The sequence below is a fragment of the Chiloscyllium punctatum genome, chromosome 14 (assembly GCF_047496795.1).
Source record: "Chiloscyllium punctatum isolate Juve2018m chromosome 14, sChiPun1.3, whole genome shotgun sequence".
In the NCBI taxonomy this organism is placed as follows: Eukaryota; Metazoa; Chordata; class Chondrichthyes; order Orectolobiformes; family Hemiscylliidae; genus Chiloscyllium; species Chiloscyllium punctatum.
Window position 1 is genome coordinate 79179384 of NC_092752.1, and position 25195 is coordinate 79204578.

Genomic DNA, 25195 nt, shown 5'->3' on the forward strand with positions numbered 1-25195 from the left:
TTCAGCTTTGGTCACCTTGCTGTAGGAAGGATGGTATTAAACTGGAACTTTACAAGGATGTTGCCAGGACTCAAGGGTCTGAGTCATAGGGAGAGGTTGGATAAGCTGGGACATTCCTCTTTAGAGCGCTGGAGACTGAGGGGAGTGAAGTTCTTCGAATGTCTAGTCATGGCCCACATCAGTTCCAGTCTCCCAGCCTGCCTCGATCCCCTACAATTTTCCTACCAGTGGAATGGGTACATAATGGGTGCCATGTCCCTGGAACACCTGGACAACAAGGACACCCACGTCAGATTGCTGCTCATTGACTCTAGGTTCATCTTCAACACCATTATTCCCTTCAGACTGATCACAAATCTCCCTGATCTTAGTCTTGGCTCTGCCCTCTGAAATTGGATCCTCAGCTTTCTGACCCACAGTACACAATCAGTGAAAATAGGTAAGTGTGTCTCTTCCATGATAACATTCAACACTGAAATCCCAAAGGATGTGTCCTCAGCCCCCTACTATACGCCCTGTACACCCACGACTGTGTTGCCAAATTTTGAACGAATGCCATCTACATGTTCACTGATGACACCATCATAGTAGGACAGGTATGTAATGATAACAAGTCAAAATACAGAACCGAAATAGTGGACTTAGTGATATGCTGCAAGGAGACCATCCTCCCTTTTAACATCGGCAGAACTAACCAACTGATCAATGACTTCAGAAAGAAATGAGGAGAACATGCCCCCATCTGCATCAATGGAACTGAAGTTGAAAGAGTGGAAAGCATTAAGTTGCTCGGAGTGACGATAACCGACCTCCCATGTAGATGTGACAGCCGAGATGGCACAACAACGCCTCTTCTTTCTCTGGCAGCTCAGGACATTTGACATGTCCACAAGGACCCTCAACAATGTCTACAAATGCACCACTGACAGCAAAGTATCTGGGTGCATAATGACCTGGTGTGGCCACAGCCGTGCCCAGGACAGTAAGAGAAATGACAGAAGTTTGTGTACACAGCCCATGCCATCACGGAAACCAACGTCCCATCCATTGTCTCCATTTACACAGCTCACTGCCGTGGAAAGGCTGACAACATTATCAAAGACCCATCGCACCCTGGATCTCCTGCAATCTCTTCCATCATGCAGACAATACAGAATCTTGAACACACAAACCAGCGGCTCATGAACAGCATCGTCCCAGCCCACGATTAAAATGAGGAATGGACTCTCTAACTTCAAATAATGCTGATCTTGCTCACATTGATGTTGCCTATTGCATGCCCTTTCTGGTGTAGCCTGTATGTCTCAGTCTAAGTTTTTCCTTTACCCTATGATCTATATGGCCTTGCTTATTGTAGGAGCGAGATTCCCCAGCGAGGGACAAAGACTCTGGAGGCAGACAGGACACAGGCACGGAATGGACTTTAATTCAAGCAAAACCTGGTTAATGCTGGGAGAATACCAAAGGATCTTCCTCGAATCTGACTTTGACATGAGAAAACAATCGTTTCCTTAATCTCTAGCTCAGATCAGACGGCAAATCAATGACACACTTCGAGTTTACAGTAAAAAGACAGTATTTTTATACGTTCTGTGTTGCAATGATCATAAACAACTTTGTCAGTGTACCATCCACTCCCCTTCTGCAGAATCAATCTTGTAAAACAACTGATCATTGATGGACACTCCCATGGACAGCCCGAGTTTCTTATTTGTTTCGGATGTTTAACGATTGTTGGTATCTCTCGGCCTTGGGATCTTTCTATAATGCATTCCAAAGTTCGGGGCTCTGCTCTTTTCAGTCATATCCCTCATTGTTTATCTTGAAGGATTGCATGAGTTCTATTCTCCATTGGGCAGGCTATCTCTTATCAAATTCCGTGATCACATTTTACAGTAAAAAGCTGATTCTGATACAAAATACGTAATATTATTATTTCCACGGTTAACCTTTTTCTTCGTGAATTCGACAAGACAAGCCAGGTATCTCTTTAAGGTTTTATTATTATGTTGAAATCTGTGTCCATGATTATTTACCAGATATTTAACTAGAACTTATTACTATTGTAAACAGTTTCAAAGGCACAGCTAGCTTCTGAAAGATAACTTGAGATGCTGTTTTTGTGGATGAAAATAATCCTTACTGAGATCAGAATAAGTTACTTTTTGTAGTGATTCTTTAAAGTTTTTGTGCTACAATTTCATTTTTTCATCTGTGTTTTGTTACAAATCATCTTTTTTTTTAAAAAAGAACCTTCTTAACCACTATATTGGCATGTTTCAGAATCTTGCGAATCAGATTATCCTTTCTTTTGCTTTGGAATAATTCCCTTTTCAAAGGCCCTTTTTTCACTGATGCTGAAGCAATCTATTTTAATTTCTGTCTATTTTGTGGCTCTTCAGAAACAGACAGCTGAAGTAGACTTTTAAATTTCGGCCACTTCATGTCTCTAAAAAAAGGCAGCTCCAACCCTCACTATGATCTGCCAGAACTGTGTATAAACAAAGAGTTTCACTCTACTTAGATACATGCGACAATGAATCCTATCAAATCAAATAAAACCAAATCGTACGATCGAGAGAGAGAAATTGTCACAAGGTCAATACACCCCGATGAAACCTCTGCAGCCTGCCATATCTGGCCAAAAATCGTGATAGTCGATTAAACAACTAACTGTTAGAGAGGGCTTCACAATTATCCCCATTCTATCAATGGATCAGCTCTGCACATCAGTGTAAAAAACAAGGAAATAGTATCTGTACCATCCTCAGCCAGGGGTGTTGAGTCGATAATTCAATTCACCGTCATCATGATGCCCACAGGATCACAGATCAGTCTTCAACCAATTCAATTCGCTGCACGTGCCATGAAGAAAAAGCTGAACACAGTAGAGAGGCAAATGCAATGAGTCCTGACCCCATTCCTGCAATAGGACTGAAGACTTGTGCTGTACAACAAGCCGTGCCCCTGGGGAAGCGGTTTCCTTCCAGCTATAACTCTGACATCTCCCTGGCAATGTGGAAAATTACTCAGTGTCGGGGAATAATTACAATCTGGACAATTACAACCCTCTCAGTCTCATCATGATAGTCAAATTGGGAGTTCGTTTTGATAGAGCTGTCAAGCAGCACAGACATAAACTTGCTCAGTGTGGTTTCCGATCGGTCCCCATGTGGAGATGGTGCTGTTTTGGAAAAGTCACTGGATGAATAATCCAGACCAGGCTAATGCTCTGGCAGCTGGTGGAAGTTAAAAACAATTAATAAAATATCGAGATCTCAAATCTGGTGTCAGTAACAATGGCCTTGAAGTCAATGTCGATTGTAAACACCAATTTCCTTCCCCAATGTACTTTCAGGAAGTGAATCTCCCGTGCTCTCCTGGTCTGGCCTAAAAGTGACTCCAAACACACAGACATGTGATGCACTCTTCAATGATCTCTGAAAAGGCCAAGCAAGACACTCTATCGTATCAAACTGCTCTGAAGTCTAAAAGGATAAAACCTGACGGAACACCCAGCCCCCAACCTCGGTATGGAAAAGGGAACGGGAAACACAGTCCTGTTGAGCCAGCAGAGACGTCCTTCCTAACATCTGTGAACTTGTGACAACATTTACAGAGCTTTCCCACAAACCGCACAGAAACATCGGGAATGTAATAGGCCATACAGCACACTGAGCCTGCCCCATTCTAGGTAATGTCTGAACATCTCCTCAATCCACATTCCCCACACACTTTACACACCCCTTAATGTGATTAACCTTGTGAAGCTCTAAAATAGGAACTGTGGTCGTCCCCTTGGTCTGTCGAGTTTGCTATCCAATTCAATATAATGATTGCTGACCCTTTATTTCTACACCATACTCCTGCCCTCTCCCCCATCCTTTGGTGTCTAGACATCCTTATTAGTCTTTAGTGCCTTGTCTTCCACAGCCTTATGTGAGAGAGAATTCCCAGGTTCACCAGTCTCTGAGTGCAGACATTTATTCGTATCTAAATGCAATGTGACCCATCTGTATTTAATACTGTGGCCTCTTGTTTTAGACTTCCCAGCCAGGGGAATTATCATCACTGCTTCCAATCTAACTCACCCTGTCAGTGTTTTATATATCTCACTGAGATCTCCACTCATCTTCCTAAACCCCATGCGATACAGGCTCAGTTGCCCCAAACTCTGCTCCACAAAAAGTCTGTCATCCCAGAGATCAGTCTGGTCATCCTTCGCTGCACTCCCTCAATGTCAGGTTTGTTCTTTATTAGGTACGGAGACCAAAACTGCACACAACACTGCACAATGTTCGAGTTGAGGTCTCACCAAGGGCCTGTACAGCTGCACTGAGACACCCTTACCCCTGGACTCCAGTCCTTCTGAAATGATGGTCAACAACAATTTATCTTCCTGACTGCTTTCTGCTCCTGCAATATTGCTTTCCGTGACTGGTGTACAGGGAGATCCCAGATCCTTTTCAATGTTACAGCTCCCCACTTGGTGGGTCTGTGTAAACTGGTCAGTGTGCCAATGTATTCCCTGTATTGGCTTCTTTCTGCAGAACTCACTGCCCTGCATGGAACACAGGTGTCTGTCTAAACAATAACAGAAGAAAAGTGCAGTTCCCTTCATAGATCGACATTTCTCAACCACTTCCTTTTCCAATGGTTGGCTGGAACTTTAGTGTTTCACAACAAAGTAGACAACATCATATCTATCCACACTGCTCTTCATCTGCCACATGTTTACTCATTCACTCCGTTTGTTTCATTCTCCTTTAAGTTTTTTTCACATTCTCCTCACTTTCAAAATCCTAGTTCCGTCAGCAGACTTGGAAACTTTGCATTTGAATCCCTCAACGAGATGTTTGAGATGTATTGTGAATATCTGGCGCCCCAGCATCAATCATTGTGATGACTCATGAGCCTTCCAAACTGAAACCCATCCATTTATTCCTCCTCATTGTTTCCTGTCAACACTCCCATTTTAACACCATGTTCATATATTACCCCCTTTCCCATGTGCTTTTACTTTGCTTACTAGGGTTGGGACTCTATTAAAATCCTTGCTGAAAATCCTAGTTCAGTGCCTCTATTGTATTTTCTTTAATTAATCGACCAGTGAGTTTCTCAAATGTTTCCCATTTCATCAATCTGTGTTGTTTTTTTTTCTATGCCCATTATTTTCAGTTCCAATAATTTCTCCAAATTAGTTTATTTACTAGTTTCATTCCACATCATTTTCTCATCAGACTCAGGTTTTCTCCTATTGCTGGGAAGGCTTTGTTTATGTATTTTTCTGTGAAGGCAGAAGTGAAGTAGCTGTGTCATGTTTCTCTGTTCTCCATTCTCCATTCCCTGGTTTCACTCTGTAAAGAATCTGAAACTTTGACTAAAAAGAACAGCTGTTGTCTATTCACCCTGTCCATGCCCCTTGTAATCTTAAATCTGAATTACATTCCAACTCAACTTCCTCTGCTTCAAAATAAATAACTGGAGCTTACCCAGCCTCTCTCCACAGCTCGTATGGTCCATCCCAGGAAGCATTCTGGTGAATCTCTTCTGCACCTCATCCAGTACAATCACATCCTTCCTGTAACGCGGCTCCTAGAACTGCACACAATATTTCATTTGGCCTTACCGAAGTGCTATATAAAACTCGGATAATCTTTGGGTCAATGAATAAAGGCTTTATCTACAGTCATGCTGAACTCATCAATTATCATATCCAGTCACATTCAGGGATGTGTGGAGAAGGACGCTCTGAGCTTCCTAGTGTGATGCCGTTCTTTGAGTCCTCCCCTGTCTGTTTCCTTCTTCCAAAGTGCATCACCTCATATTTATCAGAGTTACATTCCATTTGCCATTGATCTGACCATCTGACCATTCTATCTGTATCTTCCTGTAATATAAGACCTCCCTCCTCACTGCCAACCACACAGCCAATCTTTGTGTCAAACACAAACTTACTTATCACACTCCCCCTACCCACTTCACATTCACATCACTTATGAATACCACAAATAATACGGAACACAGCACTGATCTCTACCGGGTACACCGGGGAAATTGGGCTCCAGTCACACAAACAGCCTTCTCCCATGAAGTTGAGTTTGGATACAACTTGCCAAGTCACTAATAGACCCTACATGTTCCCTGGTTGTTCTGTTCCACTTGATATACGTGAAGAATATCTGGGGATTCTCCTTAATCTTGCCCTGCCAACATGCTTCCATGCCCCTGTGTTAGTCAGTCCCCTCCGAGGGAAGAATTTCCTCCTTATTACGGTCTTAAATGGCATATCCCTTATCCTGTCATTATTTGCCTTAAATATAGAGTAGACAGCTAGAGAAACATCCTGTTTATTTCCACCTCATCACATGAATCATAGATTTTTGAAATTTCACTGCGATCACCTCTCATGCTTTGAAACTGGAGAGGTCGCAGGACAAATCTCCCCATCAGAAAATCTTGTCATCTCAGGAATTAATCTGGAGAATGTCCATTGCACGTCCTCTGTGATCAGTGTCATCTTTCTTAGATTAGGTCAACGACACTGCACTCAATACCTCAGGTACACTCTCACCAACACTCTATGCAACTGATTCATGATGCCTTTACCTCTCTATTCCAATCCCTTTAAACAAACTCCAACCTAACTTTAACTTTCCAATTACATGTATTGCTCCAAATACCATTCACACTAACTGCATTTACAAACTCACTCTGTGAGTTATCGAGGCATAGAGATGTACAGCATGGAAACAGACCTTTCAGTCCAACCCGTCCATGTCGAGCAGATATCCAACCCAATCTATTCCCACCTGCCCGCATCCGACCCATATCCCTCCAAACCCTTCCTATTCATATAACCATTCAAATGTCTTTTAAATGCTGCAATTGTACCAGCCTCCACCACATCCTCTGGCAGCTCATTCCATACACATACCACCGTATGTGTGAAAAAGTTGCCCCTTAGGTCTCTTTCACGTTTTCATTTTTTTAAGTGTGGAAACAAGTCCACAGCGACCCACCAAAGCACAAACCACTCCGATCCATCCCCCTAACCTAACAGTACAGGCAATTTAGCATAGCCAATTCACCTAGCCTGCACAAGTTTGGATTGTGGGAGGAAACCCACGCAGACATAGGGAGAATGTGCAAAGTCCACACAGCCTGAGGCAGGAATTGAACCTGAGTCTCATGGCATTGGGAGGGAGCATTGCTAACCACTGTGCCACCCAACATCCTTCACTTCTCAGCCTAAACCTATGCCCTTTAGTTCTGGACTCCCCGACGCCAGGGAAAAGACTTTCTCTATTTATCCTCTCCATGCCCTTCACAATTTTGTACATCTCTAGAAGGTCACCCCTCAGCCTCCAACGCTCAAGGGAAAACAGCCCCAGCCTGTACAGCCTCTCCTTATACCTCAAATTCTCCAACTCTGTCAACATCCTTGTAAATCTTTCCTGAACCCTTTCAATTTTCACAACATATTTCCGATAGGAACGAGACCAGAATTCCACACAATATTCCAACAGTGGCCTAACCAGTGTCCCGTACAACCGCAACATGACCTCCCAACTCCAAAACTCAATACTCTGACCAATAAAGGAAAGCAAACCAAACACCACCTTAACAATCCTACCTCCCGGCGACTCCACTTTCAAGGACCAATGAACGTGTACTCCAAGGTCTCTTTGTTCAGCAACACACCCATTGCCATTAAATGTCGAAGTCCTGCTAAACTTTGCTTTCCCAAAATGCAGCACCTCGCATTTATTTCAAATAAACTCCACCTGCCACTTCTCAGCCCATTGGCCCATCTGATCAAGATCCTGCTGTACTCTGAGGTAAACCTCTTCGCTCTCCACTACACCTCCAATTTTGTTGTCATCTGCAAACTTACTAACAATACCTCTTACGCTCGCATCCAAATCATTTACGTAAATGATAAAAAATTGAGGAACCAGCACTGATCCTTGTGGTACTCCACTGGTCACAGGCCTCCAGTCTAAAAAATAACCCTCCACCTCCACCCTCTGTCTTCAACCTTTGAGCCAGTTCTGTATGCAAGTGGCTAGTTGTCCCTGTGTTCCGTGAGATGTAAACTTGCTAACCAGTCTTCCATGGAGAATCTTGTCGAACGCGTTACTGAAGTCCATATAGAACACATCTACTGTTCTGCTCTCTTCGTAACTTCTTCAAAAAACTCAATCAAGATCGTGAGATATGATTTCCCATGGTTAAAGCCATGTTGACTATCCCTAATCAGTCCTTGTCTTTCCAACTCCATGTACATCCTGTCCTTAAGGATTCCCTTCGACAACTTGCTCACCACCGACGTCAGGCTCACTGGCCTATAGTTCCATGGTTTGTCCGTACCACCCTTCTTAAACAGTGGCACCACGTTTGCCAAACTCCAGTTTTCTGGCACCTCTCCTGTGACTATCAACGGTACAAATGTCTCAGCAAGAAGCCCAGCAATCACTCCTCTGGCTTCCCACAGAGTTCTATGGTACACCTGTTCGGGTCCTGGGGATTTATCCACTTTTACACGTTTCAAGACATCCAGCACTTCCTACTCTGTAATATGGACATTTTTCAACGTGTAACCATCTATTTCCTGACATTCTATATCTTCCATATCAGTTTCCACAGTAAATACTGATGCAAAATACTCGTTTAGTATCTCCCCCATTTCCTGCATCTCCACACAAGGGCTGCCTTGCTGATCTTTGAGGGGTTCTATTCTCTCCCTAGTTATGATTTTGTCCTTAATGTATTTGTAAAAACCCTTTGCAGTCTCCATAATTCTACTTGCTAAAGCTATCTCATGTCCCCTTTTTGCCCTCCTGATTTCCCTCTTAAGTATACTTCTACTGCCTTTATACTCTTCGAAGGATTCACTCGATCTATCCTGTCTATCCCTGACATATGCTTCCTTCTTTTTATGAATCAAACCGTTTAGTTAGTCAGCAATCCCTATACTACCAGCCTTTCTTTTCATCCCAACAGGAATATACTTGCTTTGGATTCTTGTTATCTCATTTCTGAAGGCTTCCCATTTTCCAGCCGTCCATTTACCTGTGAACATCTGCCCCCAATCAGGTTTTGAAAGTTCTTGCCAAATACTGTCAAAATTGGCCTTTCTCGAATTTATAACTTCAACTTTAAGATCTGGTCTATCCATTTCCATAATTATTTAAGATCTAATGGTATTATGGTAGCTGGCCCCAAAGTGCACCTCCACTGACACCTCAGTCACCTGCCCTGCCTTATTTCCCCAGAGTAGGTCAATTTTGCACCTTCTCTAGTAGGTTAATCCACATACTGAATCAGAACATTTTCTTGTACACACTGAATAACTTCCTCTCCATCTAGACTCTTAACGCTACGGCAGTCCCAGTCTATGTTTGGAAAGTTAAAATCTCCTACCATAATCACCCTACTTTCTTACAGATAGTTGAGATCTTCTCACAAGTTTGTTTCTCAATTTCCCTCTGACTATTAGGGAGTCTATAATACAATCCCAATAAGGCGATCATCCCGTTCTTATTTCTCAGGTCTACCCAAATAACCTCCCTCGATGTATTTCCAGGAATATCATCCCTCAGTACCCCTGTAATGCTATCCCTAATCAAAAACTCCATTCCCCCTCCTGTCCTCCCTTCCTTTCTATCTTTCCTGTAGAATTTGTAACCTGGAACATTATCTGCCAGTCCTGCCGATCCCTGAGCCATGTTTCTGTAACTGCTATGATATCCCAGTCCCATATTCCTAACCATGCCCTGAGTTCATCTGCCTTCCCTATTTGGCCCCTTTGCATTGAAATAAATGCAGTTTACTTTATTAGTCCTACCTTGTCCCTGCCCGTCCTGACTGTTTGACTCGTTTCTGTTCTCAGTTTACCAATCTCAGATTGATCTATTTCCTCACTATCTCCCTGCCCCCAGCTCCCCCCCCCCCACCCCCCACCACCCAAACTAGTTTAAAACCTCTCGAGCAGCTGTGGCAAATCTTCCTGCCAGTATATTCGCCCCCTTCCAATTTAGGTGCAATCCGTCCTTCTGGTACAGGTTCCTTCTACCTCAAAAGAGATTCCAGTGATCCAAAAATGTGAATACTTCTCCCATACACCAGCTCCAAAGCCATGTATTCATCTGCTCTATCCCTCTATTCCTGTCCTCACTAGCTCATAGCGCCGGGAGTAATACAGATATTATTACTGTCAAGATCCTCTTTTTTAAATTTCTGCCTATCACCCTGCAATCTCCGTCCATAATCTCAAACGTTTTCCCTTTTTATGTCGTTGGTTCCAATTTGGTCAATGACCTCTTGCTGGACCCTCTCCCCTGTCAGAACATTCTGCATCCTTTCTGAGATATCCTTGATCCTGGCACCAGGGAAGCAACACACTAATCTGCTTATTTCTCTGCTGTCCACAGAACCATCTGTCTGTACCTCAGACTAGCGAGTCCCCTAACACAATTGACTTCGTGGAATCCGACGTATCCCTTGTTGCATTAGTGCCAGTCTCCATACCACAAACTTGTCTGTTTGTGCAACGTTCCCCTGTGAATCCATCACCCGCTACATTTTCCAAAACAGCATATTTGTTTAAAATAGGGAGAGCCACAGAAGACTCCTGCACTAGCTACTAAACTCTCTTGCCTTTTTTGGAGTTAACCCATCTATGTAACTCTATCTGAGACTGTCCCTCTTCCTATAACTGCCATCCATCACATACTGTTGTGTTACCAATTCTGTATTGTCTTAAACTGTCTCTCCAACCAATCTATTCGATCTGATAGGACTCACAAGCAGAAGCATTTATTGCAGATATAATCTGCAGTAACCTTTAAATCTGATAAATGCACTCCGATATCCAGCGATACATGAATTCAAACAGCAAAGGCAGTAACTCTGCAGGTACGCTGTCCTGTCAGTTTCTTCCCCTCACCATATGCTTCCTTTGTCCGTTCTGTTCCCTGTTAAAACTTGCATAAAGGCTTCTGATAATTCAAATACACCATATCCCCTATACCACTACACCCCTCCTACACCCTTACAATTCTGCCATTTATATTCACACCAACAAATTCAATCCAACAGGCTCGTTGCTGGATCAGTCGGCATGGAGACCATTGTCACACACCGTTACTGTACTGCCCTTGCCATAAGTACATTCAGTGTCCTGACTGTAACCATACTGACATTCCCATCACTGTTTGGTGCCTACAAAAGAATTCCTGCTAACGGTTGCTGCTGCTTGCTTATTCTCAACTCTACTTTTCAAATTCAGATCCACATGATTGTCTCATTAATGCATTAACCTCATCCTTCCTTCATACCTTGTTAGCTTTTTGCCTAGTCTGCATATTGGGACTAGATTGGGTTGGGATATCTGCACAGCGTGGGTGGGTTGGACCGAAGGGTCGGTTTCCATGCTGTACATCTCGATGACTCTATGACTCTATGCAAACAACCCTTCGGTATTCACTTCCCAGCGATGGTCATTCTGCAGCTACACCTCCGTAATGACAGTTCCATCAGATCTGTTCACTGTCATTCCATCTCCCTTATGGCGAATACAGGGAGTCGCACCTCAGTAGTGGGGGGTTGGACAGATGGGTAGAGGTTACAGAGATAGGGAGGCTAAGAATTAAACACAGTTACATCTGGTCAAGAATGTCAGAGGGACAAAGGTGTTTGGGGATTGGAGGAATTTACAGAGAGAGAGGGAGCTGGATAAGATTCTGGAGAGAGGGATAGGGATGGAGTTAGGAAGAGGCAGGCAGACTGAGAGACACAGACAGGGGGCTGTTTCATCTAGGAGATTATTGTGTATACTAACAGAGATATGGAAGGTTGTTGTGATTGAAGACATTTACAGATATAAGAAGGCTTCTAGGCTCTGGAGGCTACATAGATAGGAAGGCAATGGAGAATTCCAGGTTACTGGGTTGAAGACAGTTACACAAATGGGGAGGGTTGCACAAACTGAAAGAGGTTCCTGTGGTCGGGAGGGGTATGGTGTCGGGAATGAAGGTGAAATTTAACAAGATAAAGATCAAAGAATTGGAGAAGGATAAGGAGATTACAAATTTTTCACAGCTAAGGAAGGGTTGTAGGAGCTGGAGAAGATTACATAGATAGGGGCGGATGGAGAGGTTAAAGACAAATACATTGACATGGAGAGTGGTATTGGTGGGAGGAGCTTACAGGGATAGACAGGGCTGTCAGGGTTTACAGGGATGAAGGAATTTAGTACCTACTGGAGAAGGTTAGGGATTAGGGTGTTAGGGACTGGAGAACCTGACAGAGACAGAGACAGAGACACAGAGAATGATGTGGACTAGAGGAGATTTCAAACAGAGGAAGGATTATCGGGACTGGAGGATATTACAGAGATCACGAACACAGCATGGGCCAGGATTGATGCCTGCGATCCCCTGTGCTGTCGCATTGAGGACTAGTACAGAAGAGGTGAAAGCAGGACCCTCACAAGATGGTGAGAATGAAGTCTAGAATGTTGCTGTTCCTTACCCAGCTCTATATCTCTGTCCTGTCTTCCTGGTCTACCTCCACCCTGTGCTGTTTACTGTGAGTGATCTTACCAGCTGCAGGAATTACTGAAGGCTCCAGATCTCCCTCTCCATTTCTCTTGGCTGACCAACCAGTTTCAATGAGGTGATGGATGAGACAGGAGTTAGGAACATCCTGATGACCTGCATGAGACAGAAATAGACAGAATGGGAAATTAGACTGATGCAATGAGGATAACACATGCAGAGTGGCACTGAGTCCAGCAGAGATCTCGATAATCCCAGTCTCCATCCCTTGCCTGTGCTGCTGCATCTCTCTGGAATGGACAATTCTGTTGACTCAGGATCTCAGACCATCTGTAAGAGAGAGAAATGCTGACAGAGGCTGTAAATAGACTGACACAGTGAGGGATACCACATGGAGAGATACTGAGTGATATGACATTATTAAACACTGCATCAACAGGGAATTGTTTGAATTTGTAACAAAGACACTGGGATAATTGTGAGGGGATTCAACCTTCCTATCTCATCATCTCTTTGGCAGTGGCTCACAGATGAGGCTGACTCTCTCCCACTCTCAGTGGGGGTGGGGGAGTCTGGAGTTGGCTGTACAGACCGATGTGGCCTTCCACAGACTCTGTTACACTTGAGGCAGAAGGTGAACGTGGAAAGGGGGTGGGTGGGGTGTTGACATGACAGCGCGCTCCTTGTGCTGTTTTCTCCTGGATTCCCGTTTTCCCCACAGAAAGTCTCGAGGTGCTTGACACCTTCCCAATGCTCCTTCCCACTTCAGACGGTCTTGGCCGATTTGATTAAGAGATGAAAAAGAACCGATCAATTCTGAAGTAACCAACATTTAGAAATGTGGAGGAGCGCAGTAGGAAGAGGAAATATTGTCAGTGTTTAATCAGAGGAGTGGAACAGGGAGAATTGAAGGTGCTGGAGGTGGTGAGAGTGTTACAGAGAGGGGCAAAGGCCTGAACAACGTTACAAAGCCAGTACGGATTGCTGCAGCAGAGCTGTTTGCCAAGGTAGGGATAGACATATGTGTATTTCATTGATTCATTCAAGGCCTAAGGATATCACCGGATGGACCAGCATCCATTGCCCTCCTGCTAATTGCCCAGAGGCAACTCAGAGCCAGCCATATTGCTGTGGGACTGGAGTCACATGTGAGCCAGACCAGGTAAAAATATCATATATCCCTCCCTAAAGGACATACGTGAACAAGTTGATTTTTTCCAGATAATCAACAATGCTTATACAGTGGCCTCACTAATGTCCTCTACAGATAAACCATGACATCCCAACTCCTACTCTCAATGCTCTGCCCAATGAAGGGTGACCATCCCAAACGCCTGCTTCACCAGCCTGTCTACCCGTGACGCTACTTTCAAAAAACTGTGTACCTGCATCCCTGGGTCAATGAAATGATTCACAACAATATCCAAGGCCCAAACATTAATTGTACAAGTCCAGCCTGGTCTGCTTTACCACAATACAACATCTTGCATTTCTCCACCTGTTATTCCTAACCTCAGTGGTCCAGCAGTACTGTTGATCCCATTGTACTCTTCGATATCCCTCTTCACTGTCCACATTATCACCAATTTCAGTCTCACTCACAAACTTGCTAATCATGGATCCTGTATTATCATCCAATCTGTTTATATAAATGATGCACAACAGTGACCCAGCACCGAACCCCATGGCACACCGTTGGTCACAGGCCTGCAGTTTGGGCAGAAACCCTCTATGAATATGTTCTGTCTCCTATAGTCAATCCTGTTTTGTATCCAGTTGGTGAGCGCTCCCTGGTTATGTCTGATCTAAACTTACTAACCAGTCTGCCATGTAGAACCTTGTCAAAGGCCTTGCTAAAGTTCATGTGGACATCGTGTACTGCTCTGCTTTGACCTCTCACTTGTCTACCTCCACACTCACATTTGAGGCATGATTTCCCATGCACAAAGCCATGCTGACGATCGTTAATCTGTCCTTACCTTTCCAAATGCACGATGATCGTTTCTCTCAGAATCTCATCCAACAACTTACCACCCCTGCCATCAGTCTCACTGGTCCGTAGTAGCTGTCGATGATACAAATATCTCTGAGAGGGGCCCTGCAATTTCCTCCCTCGCTTCTCACAAGGCGCTGGGGTATATCTGATCATGTCCAAAGGTTTTATCTAACTTTTGCATTTTAAGACATCCAGCACCTCCTGTTCTCCAATGTGAACTCTTTTCAAGACATCCCTATGTATTTTCCCAAGTTCCCGAGCTTCCATGTCTTTCACCACAGTAAAGCCTAACACACAATACTTGTTCAGTATCTCCCCCATCAGCAGTGATTCCACACAGACAGCCTCATTCACCTTTCAGGGGCCCTATTCTCTCACGAGCTAATTTTTAGCCCTTGTTGAAACTTGTCAAAATGCTTCTGAAATTTCAAATATCCCTCTACTGCAACTAGCCTTCCCCACCCTTATCTATTCTGCCATTTATGGTCACACCAAAATATAGGATGCAACAGATTTAAAAATATTCCCCTTTTATAAAATCATACATCTCACATTGTTTCTAAGTATCTAGTTCTCATTTATTGTCATATTCTTTATAGCACATTCCAGCACGTTCCCGACTTACTGTCAGGCTAACACCGTTTGGTTTCAGACTGACTGCACAAAGGATTTTGGGAATCCTTGTGATTCAATCTGAAACAGGTAGCTTACAGGACCAGCAAGTAATCGAGAAGGCAAAGGGAATGGAGTCTAAATATAGGGAGGTCTTGCTAAAACGATGCAAGGTACAAGTCAGACCACACCTAGATTATAATGAATAGTATGTGTGCCCTAAGGAAAGACATTCTTGTGTTGGAGGCAGGCCAGGGAAGGTTCGCTCGGCTGATCCTGGAGATGGCGGGATTTTCCAATGAGAAGAGGTGGAGGAGATTGCCCTTGAACCTATTGGAGTTTTGAAGAATGGGAGAGAAATTGAATGAAACATCCAGGATTCGGAGGGGCTTTGACAGGTTAGATGTCGTTAAGTTAGAAAATCGAGCAGTACAGCAGAGTAATATGCCCTTCGGCCCACCATGGCTGTGCTGACCATGATGCTATTCTCAACTAATCCCATCTGTCTGCACATGGGCGATATCCCTCTATTCTCTGTTTGTTCATGTTTCTGTCTAAATGCCCTTCAAATGTTTGCTCTTGTTGCCACCTCTCCCACCTCCTGTTTGTTTTTTTGCTGATCCTGCCTAAATCCCTACAACCCCTCAATAATCACATTGCTCGGTAAAGACAATTGGCCTCATTCATCTCACTTAAAACTTCTCACTCTCACCTTAAACCGATGCGCCCTAGTATTTGATATTTCGACATTGGAAGGAGGATTCCAACTATCCACACTATTCACGCCTCTCCTCATGCTCTTTACCTGTACCAGGTCACCCCTCAGACTCGGATATTCTCGCAAAACAATCCAACTGCGTCCAACCTCCTTAAACACAGTCATCCAGGCAATATTCTGCCATCCCTCTGTTGGAACCTCCCCAAAACCTCCACATCCTTCCTGTGGTGTGTCGATGAGAATGACACGCAACTTTCCAAACATGGTCGAATGAAGTTTCATTCAGTCACAACATGACATGCAAAAGTCTGTACTCAATACTGTGCCCAATAAAGGTTAGCATGCCATACTCCCCCTCGACCACCACATCCTACTGTGTTGTCATTTTTAGGGAGCTATGGATTTGCTTCCAATGTCTCTCTGTTTATCAATGTTTCCAACTAGTCAATTAGTGTACTTCTCTCTTCCATATGACTTCATAAATATATCACTTCACACCTGTCCCGATGAAATTCAATTTGCCACATCTCTGCCCAACATTACAGCTGATGTATGTACTGCTGCAACCATGAACACTCTTCCTCACTATCCACAATTCCCCTATCTATCCCTAATCATTACATGCCTTTCCAAATGTCGACTGCAAAATTACCACTCAAACTGCTGACCCTTTTCATCTGAATCACAGATATAAATTACACACAGACATCACAGCACTGATCCTTGTGAAACAGACGTCCAATCAGAAATTGACCACTCCACATGCCTCTGTCTACTATCACCAAGAAAATATTGCATCCGACTTAACAACATGCATGGATTGTGATTTGATCTCCCAGATCTCCCTTGCTATTTGGAAGCTGTCGATTCAAAATGACTCCATATTTTGATTCCCAGGTTAAATTGGCTGTCTCATTAATGCACTGACTGCGTCCTTTCTTCACAACAAAACGGGACCTTGATTGGTTTTTTGCTGATCCTGCCTAAATCCCTACAACCCCTCAATAAACACATCCCAGCGATGGTCATGCTGCAGCCACACCTCCACAATAACAGTTCGATCATATCTGTTCCCTTCAGTTAATGCTGTCATTCCATCTGCCTTGTTGCAAATGCATGGCGCGTGTCACCGAGAGAGGGCCTTTGAGGGATGGTTAGAGGTCACAGAGTGGGAGAGATGTTTGGGGGTGTGACAATGTTGCAGGGTTAAACATAGTTACAGTTGCTACAGATTGTTCGCAGGAGAAAACATTTTATTGTTTGGAGGAAGATAGAGAGATAAAGCGTATTTGATTAGATTCCAGAGATAGGGATGTGTGTAGGGTTGTGGATCGTTACATGGACAACGTTGATCAGGGCATAGAAACATTCACAGGATTCCAGGATGTCGTACATTTAACAACAGTTGTGGGATCTGGAGAATATCACAGTGATAGGGTGGATGGTATGGACTGGGGAATATTACAGGGAAAGGGAGGGTAGTATGGACTGGAGAATATTACAGGAAAAGGGAGGGTCGTATGGACTGGAGAATATTACAGGGAAAGGGAGGGTCGTATGGACTGGAGAATGTTGCAAGCACATGGAAGATGATATAAGCTGGAGAATGCTGCAGCAATAGAGAGGAGTATATGGACTGGAGGATGTTGCACGGACAGGGATGAAGTTGTAGACTGGATACAGTTAGAAGGAGAGATGAATTTATGCACTGGAAGGTATGTCAGAGAGAGTGCGTGGTGTGCATGCTGCAAGATACGACAGGGATAGGGAAGCTTGTAGAGACTGGAGGAGAGAGTGATAGAGAGTCTTATGAGAGACCAGATTCACTTATGTGCATAGGATATGCTACAGCGAGCAGAGCCTTTTGCAGATATAAATGAGGATACAATGGCCACAAAGCAGTCACACCTCTTCATAGGTATATAGGAACTGAAGGAATTGAACAGATTACACAGGCTTGGAGTGTTGTATGCAGTGGAGGAGATTAACCTGAAAGGGATGGTTTTAGAGACTCAACAATGTTAGGAAATAACGGGAGTTGCAATTGTGAGAGCAGGTTTCAACAATTCGGAGGATATAGACCTGAAAGAGCTTTGACAGATAGCGATGGTACGGTAAAGGGAATTGTAGTGGCTTCCCTTTCATAAGCAATCCATAAGCATTTAAAATAGCCTGTTTGACATGTGCATTATCACTCGACCATTCGAGAGACAGCGCTGCAAATATTTCACTGGCTCTGCTTACCAGCTTAGACTGAACTAGCATTACCCAGAAGACCTCGGGCCACTCTACCTGTCTATGAAATCTTTCAAATGAAATACAGAGTTCCTTGACAGTAGAGTCACAGGTAGTTAGGATAACAAAGAAGGTGCTTGGTATGCATTCCTTTATTGGTCAGAGTATTGGGTACAGGAGTTGGGAGGTCATGTTGTGGCTGTACAAGACAGTGGTTAGGCCACTTTTGGAATGCTGCATGCAACTCTGTTCTACTTCCGATCGGAAGGATGTTGTGAAACCTGAAAGGGTCCAGAAAAGATTTACAACAACGTTGCCAGGGATGAGCTATAGGGAGAGTTTGAACAGGTGGTGGTTGTTTTTCCTGGAGAGTTGGAGGCTGAGGGTGACCTCATCGAGGTTTATAAAATCAAGAGGGACACGGATAGGGTAAATCGACAAAGGCTTTCTCCTGGGGTGTGCGAATCCAGAATTATAGGGCGAGGTTTAGGGTGAGAGTAGAAAGATATAAAAGATAAAAAGGGGCAACATTTTCACGCAGAGGATAGTAAGTATATGGAATGAGCTGCCAGAGGAAGTGGTGGAGGCTAGTACAACTGCAACAATTAAAAGGCATCTGGATGGGTATATGAATAGGAAGGGTTTAGATGGAGATGAGCTGGGTGCTAGCAGGTGGGACTACATTGGGTTGGGATATCTGATCTGCAGGATGGGACCATGAATGGGTTGGGGAACCTGGAGGATGTTATGATTTGAACCACAGGTAATGTTTGATTGGATCTTTCAGCCAGTCTTACAGATGGTACAATTGCAACATTTAAGAAGCATTTGGATGTATATATGAATAGAAAGGGTTTGGAGGGAGATAGGCCAGGTACTGGCAGGTGGGACTAGATTGGGTTGGAATATCCTGTGGGCATGGCTGGGTTGGAATGAAGGGTCTGTTTCCATGCTGTACATCTCTATGACTATAAGATCGGCTGAATGTTCCAATCAAAAATTACCTGTGGTTCAAATCATAATATCCTCCAGGTTCCACAAGCCATCCCTTGTCCTATCCTGCAGGTTCAATGAATCCCGGAACACCTAACCTTCTTCAAGTCCCACGTCCCTTCCGACATTTGTACCATCCTCCAAGTTCTGCAGCCCTTCATACCTTGTAACATGGCCCAGACTCTCCAACTCCTCCTTCCTCTGCAATGTTCCCCAGAAGAGCACTGCAGGATGGTGGGGGTAACAGAGATATGGAGTGACATCAGGACAGGAGGATATTGCAGACATTAGGAATATATGGACTTGAGAAGGTTTCACAGTTTATGAGTGTTGTAGGGACTGGAGGAACTAACAAAGATAGGGATAGTTTTCGATTGGAGGATTCTGCAGAAAACCTTTACGTGGTTAAAGGTAGGATTCTTAGCAGCGTGCAGGAACAAAGGGATCCTGTGTCCCTCAGGTTCCCACCCAAGTTGACAGGCTGTTAAGAAGGCGGATGGTGTGTTGGCTTTCATTGGCAGGGGGATTGAATTTAAGAGATGTGAGATTTTGCTGCAGCTCTACAGATCCCCAGTTGGACCACACTTCGAATATTGTGAACAGTTCTGTTCGCTTCATTGTAGGAAGGACGTGGAACCTTTAAAGACAGTGCAGAGGAGATTTAGCAGGATGCTGCCTGGACTGGAGGGCATGTCCATAGAAGGTAGATTGTGGAAGTTAGGGCTTTTCTGATCACAGCGAAGGAGGAAGAATGGTGACTTGATAGAGGTGTACAAGGGAATGAGAGGCATAGATAGAGTGGATAACCAGAGACTACTTCCCATGGTGAAATGGTAATCACAAGGGGACATAAGTTTCAGGTAATTGGCGGAAGGTTTAGCTTAGATATCAGAAGGATATGGGCCAAGTGCTGGCAGGTAGGACTAGATTGGTTGGGATATCCTGTCGGCATGGACGGGACTGGTACGTTATTTACACAGAGTGTGGTGGGTGCGTGGAATGGACTGCCAGCCGTGGTAGTAGATTCAGACACATTACAGACATCTAAGCAACTCTTGGATAGGCACATCAATGATAGTAATATGTAAGATATGTAGGTTCGTTTCATCTTCAGAGTAGGATAAAAGGTCAGCACAATATTGAGGGCGGAAGGACTTGTACTGGAATGTGCTATTCCATTTTCTAAATAGCAAGGGTTATGATGGCAGCAAGAGGGTTCGGGAAGCGGGAGAGGATGCGATCTGAATGAAGAGACACAAATATGAGGCGTTGCTAAGGTTGCATGAGGTAACAGAGACAGCAATGGCCTGATCTGGAGCGGATGACCCAGACTGGGAGGGGTGTGGGAACTGGAGGTGGTTTCACAGGGAGGGAGGACCTTTGAGCCACAGGAGGTTACAGAAATGTGGAGAGCTGTCGGGCCTACAGGGGTTCATGGAGATGGGGAGTTTGGGAGGAATGGAGCAGTTTACAGGGATAAGGATGTTGGTAGGATGGGGTGTTTTACATAGACAGGAATGTTTCAGGTGAATGGAGCAGATTACAGAGAAAACGTGGGTTGTACAGATTGGAAAAACAAATATTCATATGGAGGGCAATACAAGCATGGTGAACACTCAGTGAAACGTTAATATTCGCAAAGTCTGGGACAATCACACTGACAACAGTGACATTGGAAGAGGAGTTCAGAGAATTTTTTTCAGTGTTTCTTAGAATAACAGATTGTGTAACTGGCGAGGGACGTAACTGTCTCAGAGCGACTGTTGTGTGATAAAACTTAGTGAATGAGTAACGTCACCTGGAGAGATCCTCTGGGAAATTGTGATAATGTGCAGTTTAAAGAACTATAAAGTTTTAAAGTGAAACACAGAAAGGACAAGCTACAACTAGAAACAAAAATAGCCAATTACCTGAGTTGGAGAGGAGAACTGACCAAAATAAACAGACTAAACAGACTGAAATATGCGCCTGTAAATGAACAGTGGAAAACATTTGAAGGAACAGTGAAAAATACTCAACAAAAGGATATTCCACTGAAACAGACAAAAACCCAGCAAAAAATCCCCACCGGTACCTCACTCAGGACAAAATGGATCATATTAGATTATGAGGCTGAGAAGATCACCACAAAGTACTAAAAATCCTGAAGTGAGAGAGAGTTTTAGAGTAAGTTTTAAAGGGATTGCAATGGGTCTGCTAGCAGGAGGGGGGGCAATGGGAAGGGGAATCGTTGCCAAGTTTTATTGACACGATACGAACATGGAGAAGTGAAGGTGCTGGAGGTGGTGAGAGAGTGACAGAGAGAGGTCAGGGCCTGAACGGTGTTACAAAGCCAGTACGGATTGCTGGAGCTGGAGGGGTTTGCAGAGGTAGGGAGGGACATATGTATTTTTATTTATTCATTCATGGGATGTGGGTGTCACTGCCTGGACCAGCATTCTTTGACCCCATGCTAATTACCCAGAAATTGCTGGATAAATATAATACTTTGCTGGCCACAGGTGAAGTGCTGAATGACTGGAGGATCGCTAATATGGTTCCTTTGTTCAAGAAGGGCAGCAGGGATAGGCCAGGTAATTACAGAGCAGATAGTCTGACAGCAGGGGTAGGGACATTATTGGAAACAATTGTGAGGATGAATCAACACTTGCAAAGGTAAGGATCAACTTGGTTTAGTCATCATGGATTTGGCAGAGGAAGATACTGTCCGAGGAATTCAATTCAGCTTTTTTTTTTAAATGATGCTTAAGTATATTGATGAAGCAGATGATGTGGTTTACATAGACTTGACTAAGTCCTTAAACAAGATCCAACATGGAAGGCTGGTTCAAAAGGACTGGGTTCCAAGGCAAGTTGGCAAATTGGATGCAAAATTGGTGGATAGCATACTTTCACCACCGGGTGTACCACAGGAAACTGTGCAGGAATCATTGAACATTAATAACTCGGATGTGAAAGCAGAAGGTATCATTAGTCGGTGTGCAGATGACATGAAAGGTGAGGGTGTTGTTCACAGTGAGGAGGATGGTCTCTGTCTGCTGTCCGATGTCGATCGGATGATAATCGAAGCAGAGTTTAGTTCTGATCGAAATGAGGTAATACACTGTGGGAGGTACGATAAGCGAAGTACAGACATAATAAACGGTAGGTCCTTGCGGAGTACTGAGGAATACAGGGACCTTGGTGGACAAGTCCATAGATCCCTGAAGGTGTCAGCACAGGGTGACAGGGTGGGAATGGCACCTGAACTGGGAGCGGGAGAGGGACAAATATCCTGGTGGGGTGAATTGCTGGAGCTGCTTGAGAGGAGATAACCCAGTCTGGCAGGGTGTTGGACCTTAAATAAACGTAAGGCCAGAAAGATGATTGAGGCTGGTACACGAGTTAAAGACAGCAATTTCAGCAGACAAGGCAGGCAAGAACATAGCAGGGAATGGGGGGAAACTGATGATTAAACTGCATTAATTTCAATGTAAGGGGCCAGACAGCTAAGGAAGATGAACTCAGGGCATGGATTGGAACATGGGACTGGGATATTATAGTTATTACAGAAACACAGCTGAGGGAGGGGCAGGACTGACAGTTCATTGTTTCAAGGTGGAGATGCTGCAGGAAGGGGAGGCAAGAGAAGACGTGTGGTGGTGGGTTTTGATTGCATGAATCATCACAGCAGTACTTAGAGAGAATATTCCTGTGGATTGCCCAGTGAAGCTATGTTCGTGGAACTGAGAAATAAGAATGGGTCATCACTTTGATACGATGCGACTGCTGACCCCGAATAATCTGTGGCAGACTGAGGAACAAATATGTCGGGACACCTTAAATATCAACCATAATAATAGGGCTGTTATAGTAGCGTTTATGAACTTTCCAAACCTAGACTGGGACTGCCAGTGTTCAGTGTTTGCAAGGGAGGAATTTGGTAATTGTGTTCCAGAAAACTCCCAATCAATATGTAAATGGCCTGAAAAGAGAAAGGGGCAAAACCTGACCTCCACTTGGGAATTAAGGTAGGGAGAGGGACTGAGATTTGGGAAAGCGTTTTGCCAAAGTGATCACAGTTCTAGTAGTTTGAAAATAGCTTTGGAAAAGGACAGGCCTGGTCCACAAGTGCAAGTTATAAAATGGAGCCTGACAAATCTTGACCGTATTAGTCAGGAACTTTGAAAATGTGATTGGGGAAGGGAATTATTTACAGGGAAAGGGAAGTTTGGCAAGTGAGAATATTTTAAAAGTAAGATAAACTGATCGATCAGCGCCAGCGTGTTCCTGTTTGTGTGCAGGTCAATGCTGACAGCATTCGGAAACACTGGCTGTCTATTGAGGGTCTGGTCAAGGAAAAGGGGGCACATGTCAGGTATAGCCAGCTGGATCAAGGGAATTCCTGAGGATATACAGGGGCTGTAGGAATACACTTTGAGTAGAAAACAGGATTGGAGAAAGGCTACATGAAATAGCCTCAGCAGAGAAGGAAAGGGGAATCCAAAAGTGATTGTATCAGTATATTAAGAGTACATAAGTAACTCAGGACAAAATAGTGTCCATTAAAGATCAATGAGGCCATCGATGTGTGGAACTGCAGGATATTTGCTAAGATCCTAAACAATTTTTTTCACTCCAGAACTTACTGTGGAGAAAGACTGGGGAATTCAGGGAACAAGAGTAATACGTTAGGCCACAATTGGAGTTCTCTGCAATTCCAGTCTCTCTGCTACAAGAAGGATGTTGTGAAACTTGAAAGGACTCAGAAAAGATTAACAAGATATTGCCCGTGTTGGTGCTGAATATGCTGGGGTTACTGTCACTGGAGAATCGGAGACTGAGGGATGACCTCACAGAGGTTTATATGAACATGAGGGGCATGGATAGGGTAAGCATTCAAGGCCTTTTCCCAGAAGTTGGGGAGTCCAAAAATAGAGGGAATAGATTTAAGTTTAGAGGTGAATGGTTTACAGAGGGACTGAAGGGACAGCTTCTTCACACACATAGTGATGTGTGTATGGAATGAGCTGAAAGAGAAAGTAATGGAGACTGATACAATTACAACATTTAAAATTGGCATCTGAATAGTAAGGGTGGGGGGCATGGTGGCACAGTGGATAGCACTGCTGCCTCACAGCGCCAGAGACTCGGGTTCAATTCCCGACTCAGGCGACTGACTGTGTGGAGTTTGCACATTCTCCCCGTGTCTGCGTGGGTTTCCTCCGGGTGCTCCGGTTTCCTCCCACAGTCCAAAGATGCGCATGCCAGGTGAATTGGCCATACTAAATTGCCCGTAGTGTTAGTTGAAGGGTTAAATGTACGGGAATGGGTGGGTTACGCTTCTGCATGCCGGTGTGGACTTGTTGGGCCAAAAGGCCTGTTTCCACACTGTAAGTAATCTAATCTAATCTGTAAGTAATCTAATCTAAAAGGGTATAGACGTATATGGGCCAAATGCTGGAAAAGGGAATGGATTTATTTAGACCGGGTAAGCCAGTACGAGTTGGGGACCGAAGGGTCTGTTTCTATGCTGTAAATCTCTATGACTTGAAAAGAGTGCATGTTATAAAAGAGCTGGCGCTGGAGGTTTTAAAACTAAAAGCTATGGCAAGTCCCAGAACCTGATTAAGTGTATCTCAGGACGCTGTGGGATGCTAGGGAAAAAATTGTGGAGGCCCGAGTAAAGGTATGTGTACTACAGACAGCCATGTGTGATGGGCTGGCAGGCTGGAGGGTGGCATCATGGACAGTGAAGGAGGTTTTGTGAGATGACAAAGGGATCTTGATGAGGTGAATGAATGGGCTGAAAAAGTAGAAATGGAATTCAATCTGAATAAATACGAGGTAATGCATTTTGTAAAACAAACAAGGGTATAGCTTATACAATTAATGCTCAGGCCTTGATAAGTGTTTTAGAGCAGAGGGACCTCCGGGTTCAGGTACATAATCCTTGAAGGCTGCATCACAGGACGAATAAGACAGTGCTTTGCATGCCTGACTATTGCTCAGTCCATTGAGTGTAGGATTTGGGACGTCATGTTGAGTTTGCATAGACATTTGTGAGGCCTGTTCTGCAAGACTCTGTCCAGTTCTGGT

The 25195-nt window shown here is 44.1% G+C and overlaps 1 long non-coding RNA gene across 2 annotated transcripts in view; it reads right to left on the minus strand.

The window, feature by feature from the left end:
• Positions 1-1756: 1756 nt before the first annotated feature.
• Positions 1757-25195, minus strand: part of LOC140485784 (uncharacterized) — a 53126-nt gene continuing 29687 nt past the window's right edge. Inside the window, exons 4-6 of one of the 2 annotated variants that reach the window (XR_011962450.1) lie at positions 12538-12719; positions 5493-5601; positions 1757-2878 (exon numbers count right to left, since the gene is read on the minus strand). This is a non-coding gene — a long non-coding RNA (uncharacterized lncRNA). Of the gene's footprint in view, positions 2879-3034; positions 3240-5492; positions 5602-12537; positions 12720-25195 lie in introns of those variants that run through there. The other variant, XR_011962451.1, reaches the window with a different exon arrangement.